The sequence below is a fragment of the Drosophila persimilis genome, unplaced genomic scaffold (genome assembly GCF_003286085.1).
Source record: "Drosophila persimilis strain 14011-0111.01,24,50 unplaced genomic scaffold, DperRS2 tig00000868-arrow-arrow-pilon, whole genome shotgun sequence".
NCBI classification, from domain to species: Eukaryota; Metazoa; Arthropoda; class Insecta; order Diptera; family Drosophilidae; genus Drosophila; species Drosophila persimilis.
In genome coordinates this window covers 492,995-499,962 of record NW_020825365.1, presented here as the reverse complement: position 1 = coordinate 499,962, position 6,968 = coordinate 492,995, and positions in this window count along the sequence as shown.

The following is a 6,968-nucleotide window of genomic DNA, read 5'->3' as shown; positions in this document are numbered from 1 at the left end:
CAAGCTTGGAGCCCGCTACTGATTGGGATTGTGGGTATTTATTAAACTTATCAATATGATTGTCAGCAGTTGGAAAATATTTGTGTCCGAAGGTGTTAAAATGCATTTGCATAAACACTTGAGGAGTTGACATGCCTCATTTGGAGGACACCCCCAGACTGGACCTCAGGGGGTATCCAATGATTGGTTTCGTGCTTGGCTTCAATTTTCATTTTTGGCGGTAGATAATCCTCCGTTGCGTTTGAAAAATTCAATTACCTTTCATCTCCAGCTACCGCGCATAAAAAACAATGTCAAATTATGGAAAGAAAATTAAAGCAAATGTGTTCCACAGAGAAACAATACGGCCAGAAGGTACTACGCATAAATCCTATTACACAGCAGTAGCTCCACGCCTCAAAAGAGCAGACAGAGACTCCCTCCCCGTCAGCAGAGCCATGTTTATGCCCATGGACCGACGAGGAGATGTTACATCTTCACACTAAGCCATTGAAGAAGTGCGGCAGGCCAACGCCAAAGGACCCCTGACATTGGCACTCCGCTGGATACCTTCCATGGCCTTGATCGGCACGGCCGGCCGGCCGGCAGCACCAAAAGGCCAGACCAATTTGGCTTAAAATTACGCTACACTGATCAAAGGCAGCTGCGCCTAGATAGCGAGGAACCTATGTTGATGCTGATGCTGAAGCTGACGGGAAGACTGGATGACGAGATGTCTGGCTGGTGAAAGTGCAGTGACGTGTGCATCTGGGTCTGTTTCGGTGTCCGTATCTGACGATGATGCGCTGCGAGAGCGTTGCGATAAGCCTGTTCAATATCTGTTGCTGCCATTGATCTCACCTCAGCGATCCGCAAACGCAACCGTACCTGTGATCCATTTTACAAGCCAATCGCTCCAGATAACACACAGGGCACACACAGGGCCCTGGCTTGTCAATTGGGCGGACAGCGATATTGTTATGCTTATTACACCGACACAGCTACCGAAAGTATTTCGATCTCTCTGTATTTAGCTGTGTGACTTCCCAGGAGAAGTGTAGGAGTAGAGAGAGAGAGGCCGGCCTGCACTTGGAGTTGGAGCTGGAGTTCTGAGGGCCGACCGACTGGGATTATCTCTTTATCAGCCTTAATCTCAAGTAGTTAATAAAGTGCGATGCTTTGTACTTTAACCGCTTCCATTGTCTGCCCCTGGCCAAGAGATGGGCCAGGGGATAGGGACGGGGACATGGCATCCGAGAGGATGCTGCTGCTGCCCAGATTCGTTGAGTGTGCGCCGATGCAGATAATCGTTTGTGGTATGCCGAAAGATGTGCATATCTGTATGTCTGTCTTCCCCTTAAAAACATTGCTGGGCGTGATTATCATATACACACGAGTACATACATACATAGGTAAAAAGTGATTTCCGCCCTGGGAAAACTCAAGCTGGACTCTGGAATGCAATTTTAAAAAAGCTAACGCTTAAAAAGACTTGATTTTGATAATGTGACAGTTCTATCATAAGAGTTTAAACATAGCATACATATTCCATGTGTTTTCTCAACAATTAAAACCATCTTGAGTTCTGTTTGCGATCCCAACATGTTAAATTGGTCTCATTCTTATCCAACATTCAATGATCCATTGAGTGTATCCTTCTCCAAAGATACAAACATACATACAAAGATCACCCAGATCCATATCCAGATCCAGATCCAGATCCAAGTGAAGAAGATAGATGAGAATGCCATGCGACTTAAGTAAATCTCACAGGGCTCCCATCCAAACAAAGATTGACAAACAGATGACGACAACATTTCGTCAATTGTCCCCAGAATGTCGCATCGGAAATGAAAACCAGGAGAGATACTGCTCGCACGACCCGACCCAACCCGACCCAACCCGACAGTGGCAAAATGATTGTTATCCTTTTACCAAGCCTCTTGTGGTAAGCCCAATCCCATTTGGCACAAACAATTTAAGCGAAAATTGTTTAAGCATCAGTAAAAATAAACTAAGAACCCAACCGCAAGATGCACGCACATGTCCCCGCAGCAGTACCACTCCCTCCTCCTCCTCCACCACTTCTCTCCCTGTACTGTACTGAAAGAATGGGTAAATCCTTTGAGCAAATCTTTGTGACAAACAAAAGTGCATACATTGAGTATCTTTAGGGAAATGAAAACAAACCCAAAAACTGGAGGAAAATGGGATCTGCGGGGCTGCAACAAACTGTAAAAACAAATTGCACTTTGTTTCAATTATACAAGGATTACATGGACCAGCGACATGGGAATGGGATGCGATGGAAAGGGAAAGGAAGAGTGAGATCTGGGACTCCTGAGATACAGATACAGATACAGATACATCTCAAGTGGCTCAGCCTCGGCGGCGTCTGTACAATTTGTACTTGATTTTAAGTAGGTGATTTCTATTATGCGAGACATTAGTTGTCATACAAACGCCCTATTCAAGCCTAAGGGCCAAGCCAAGCAAAGCCAAGCCGAACAGCCAACAGAACAATCGAACAACCGATCCGAGCACTTGATTAGCATATGAATACACTGTCAGTGCTTTGTGGAACACTCTCAAAATAATACCCATACGACGGTACCATAAAATCTCAAGTACCATGGCATTGTGCTCATAACGCCGGTGCCTCCGGGAGAGAGCAGTCTTTTCGCTAGGGCGATGGCGAAGGCGATCCAGGTAGGATGTACAATAAAACCGCAGGTCCTGCAGCTCTTCAATGGCTCTGAAGCGGGGAAATTCGCTGGAAATTCCTAGCCATCGGCCAGTTGATGTGCCATAAAATTATAGCTGCTCATAAAATTCATTAATTGCTGCTAAATGCGCGTCATTAGTCAACACGTGGCGGCGGTGGCTCTACGCCTGGCTCTGTCTATAACCAGACTTTTCCAGGAAGCACACCACAGCACCACGGCACCGCAGGCCACGGCAACGCGTCAGGCTGGTAGGACTAACGAGTTGGATTGGGTTGGACCGTACAGCCCCGGCGACAGGGCGTCGCGTGAAAATGGTGATTAATGCTTTTAGTGCGTGGATTTAATGTGGAACACGATCGGCCTAATCAGCTGCCGCTGTCGCTGCCGCTGTCGCTGCCGCTTTCCATGCCCCTGCTACAGGTACCACCGTCCCGAATGGAATGTCTGTGGAAAGCCCCGCAACAAGTGTGATTGATAAAGGGCGCCCGGGCGAAAGGAGAGCTGCTTAATGAACCAAAGCAGTGCATATTCCATGGAATATCGGAAATAGATAGTCTACAAAATATAATAGCTTTGGACCTGTAGTACTGTAGAAACCATGGAGATTTTCCAACAGTAGCCCGATATTGTTCGTATCCACAGCTAATTTTATGGACATTTTGCAGATTTCTAGTTAATATCTATCGAAAGGTAGAAAGTACAACCAATTGATGCATTATGAAATACACTTTCCAGCACTTTCCGAACACAGTTCCCTCTAATTCCATTTTAATAATTGTATAAGTACAAGAACTTTCTGAGAAAATTATTATAATGAAAGGCAGAAGTAACTGAAAGCCATCGGGAGAGAGGCTCCCGATTCCGGTCTCCGGTCTCCAGACTCCGCTTAAGAGACGCCACACAGAAAGCAAACAAATAAAGGGAGGGGGAAAGAGATGGTAAAGCAGAAGAAGCATGTGCAACACCAGAAACTCGAAAAAATGTGTCTACTTCATTCATAAGATGTTTTAGTGGCGCCTGGCGCCAACATATTTCACTTGCGTGCCGCAATCGTGGTTTTTTGTGGGGAGTATCTGTGTGTTTGGACATGCATAGTTGCATAGGTGTTCGTGTGTGTTTTAGTGTGTGTGTGTGAGGCTACAGCTCGAAGCACTTGACTGACAGTGCCAACATTTTCATTTAAGTCAAATGCCTGCCCCAAGATTACTTTTCCATTTGAATGCATTCGGGTTGATTTAGCGTATCGCTCATAATTTGTTTTATGGTTTTGCATTTAGATTTCGGGCCTTGGGGCACGCGGCTGATAACTCTCCCAGAACTGCCGCTGCAGCTGCAGCAGCTCTGATTCCGCTTATCGTTGTTGCGACTGCTGGCTGCTGGCTGCTGGCTGCTGGCTCCTGGTTAGAAATGGAAAGTGCCATTCTCCCCGCCAGAAGCTAGCAGCCAGAAGCCAGCAGCTGCTGCGCGCGTGTCATCGAGAGGAGTGGTGGGACGCGATAAGCCAACACTCACACCCGCCCATTGTGGTTCATAATGAAACGGAATTCCTTGGGGCCCCCACACGGCGGAAACGTTTCCATCGCTGTGTTCCATGGCTGTTAATTTTAGTACAAATTCGGGTCGAAAATAGCCAAAATGCCCACGCAAATATTTTGCTGGATGAGCCAGCGTTCAGTAGCGCAGATCGCTGATCGCCCCGTCATCGTCGCTATTAACAGATCGAGTAAGTGAGCGTCCGGCATGAGTCGGAACTTAGGGAGTCTGGAGTCTGTCCGAGTCCGAGTCCGAGTCCGAGACTGTGGCTCACATTTATGGGTCGTCGGATCGAGTCGAGTCGCCAAAGCTCACCCTATTGACAATTTCAATTTTAGTTTGGACAGCGCGTTGGGGCAGGCAGGTGGAGTGGAGTGTTGGAGACGCGAGTCAGCGCGTCTGCGGCTGCGGCTGCTGTTAAATATTTTGTTATTTTCATATGTAAATCTTGTTTAACGACTCTGTATGAATTCGTATGTAGCATGGGGTATACTCGTATTTATTGTGCCGTTGATTGAATATGCAAATGCATTTTCACACGTTCGGGGCAACCATCCATACCATCCTCAATCAGCAGCCAGACAAAGGCAGACAAACAACCAGCAGAGTGGCCCTCCATCTGAACTTCTCTTCTCTTCTCTGGGACATGCCTTGAGGAGGGTTTACGGTTGCGCTTACCGACAGCAGACGTGTCGGGTTGGGTCGGATGGGTCCGAAGCTGTAGGTGATAATGTGAACGAGAACTCCCCATAGAACACACCTCTTTTTCTCCAAAAATGTCTGATATAAAAATTAATATTGCCCAATAAATCTGTCAAAAATTATGGTCAACTCGCTTAGCAACACAAAAGGAAACTGAGAAACAAAACACACAAAAAATTAATAAAAAAAAAAAAAAAACAAATATGTATTTAAAATTATGTTTGCTTAAAAGACAACGAATAGTGAAAACCCTACTATATGAAATGGATGTTTGGGATTATGAAATAGTAATAATACCAGCGTTGAATGATTAAAAAAATGTTTAAATACATAGAAAGTTTAGGTCCGAAGTACATATATTCAATTTTCCGAAAGTTAGTTTCTGAAATGAGTATCTAATATGTTTGGGAATGCATTTATTCTAGTGTTCCTTTAATCAAGAGGCGCGGCGACCAGTCAGGTTTTTTCCCAGACATTTACCTGTCAAATGTTGCACTCGCTCACGAAAATGATGGAGCGAAGAGTTTTAATTCTATGACGCAGCAAAGGAGGAAGGGGACCCTGAGACAAACTCGTGGAGAGCGAAAGGGATGACGATGATGGCGCCAAGAAATTAAGGTAACACGCCACAATAAATACAAGGATGGAAGATGCCCAACGACAACGGCTGTCCCGAATGATCCTTGATCCTCAAATACCAAGGACCACTCTGTTGGGCGTACAATGAGAGATGAGAGAGTGGCTAGTGGGCACCCTCGGAGACCGACTGTTGGCACTCTCACGAACAACTAAAATCTATTAATTATGCAGCTCGTTGGGTTATCTACAACAGCATCGGTCTTGTTAGCCACTATTAATTGACTGTGAAAGGTCCGATTCATTCAATAAAAGTCCCCATATAATGTAAACGGCTCAACACTTTCCCACAACACAGGGAACCAGAGAAACACACAGAGAAAATCAGGTCCATTGACATTCGATGCATATCCCCGTATCCAGCATATCCATGTGTATCTATTAAACCAAATACAAGATCGTATCTGCCAGTTACATACAAACGGCCGGTCATCCTCAAGCGAGTGAATTGCCGCAACAGTAACAGCAACCGCAACGCATTCAACAGATTGAATCGGATCGGATCGCATTGGGATCGCTTTGGGATCGGATCCAAAGTTAATTATGCTCCCAAAAAAAAAGCCAAACATTTTTACGAGCGAAATTTGTAATCATTACCACATTCATATGCAAATGGGGGCAACCGTCCGTCCAATACGTACCTTGGGTATCTTGTATATGTTTATCTGAGAGAGCTCTGGCATGGGTATGGGTATGGGTATGGGTATGGGTATATGTAGGTATGGGTATGGGTATGCGGCTTTGGGCCAGCTGCTCGAACGGCAGCTACGCGTCTGTCGCTTCTGTGCTGTCTTGGCCTTTGTTTAGGATTGTGGGGCCCTGATTTCTGGTGTTAAAAGTACCGTATTGTTTGCCATATATAGCAACAACATGCTGTCCACGCTACAATATGATAACGAACTCCCAGACTCTAATTTATTTACATCTCTGTCTCCATCTCTCTCTCTCTCTTTTAAAACAAACATAAATTCTCCATGTGACAAGTTTTAATTTCTTCTTTTTCCGCTCCTCCTTCAATTCCATACCCCCCATCCCTGCTCCTCAGCAGCTCAGGGGCCCTGATTCGCTTTCAGTTTTTAGACGCTTTTGTTGATCTTCTCCCGAGACTCAGTTCGGTAGCTGCCGAGGTTGTGAAAAAGCTTAAATTTTAATCAAAACTAGATCTTTATCTTCCGCAATTTATTTGCCTTTTAACAAATATTTTCATGCTTTTTTGCCCCCCTCTTATCTCTCTCTCTCTCTCTCTGTATCCCCCTTTATCTCGCTGCCTCTAGATGAGTCTGTGATTCGGATTCGGATTCTGATTCTGAATGTGGCTTGGCCTAATCTCGTTTGCTCGTTGTTTGTTTCTTTTGAGGACTTGGGGACTGTAAATATTTAAGCTTTTGACGC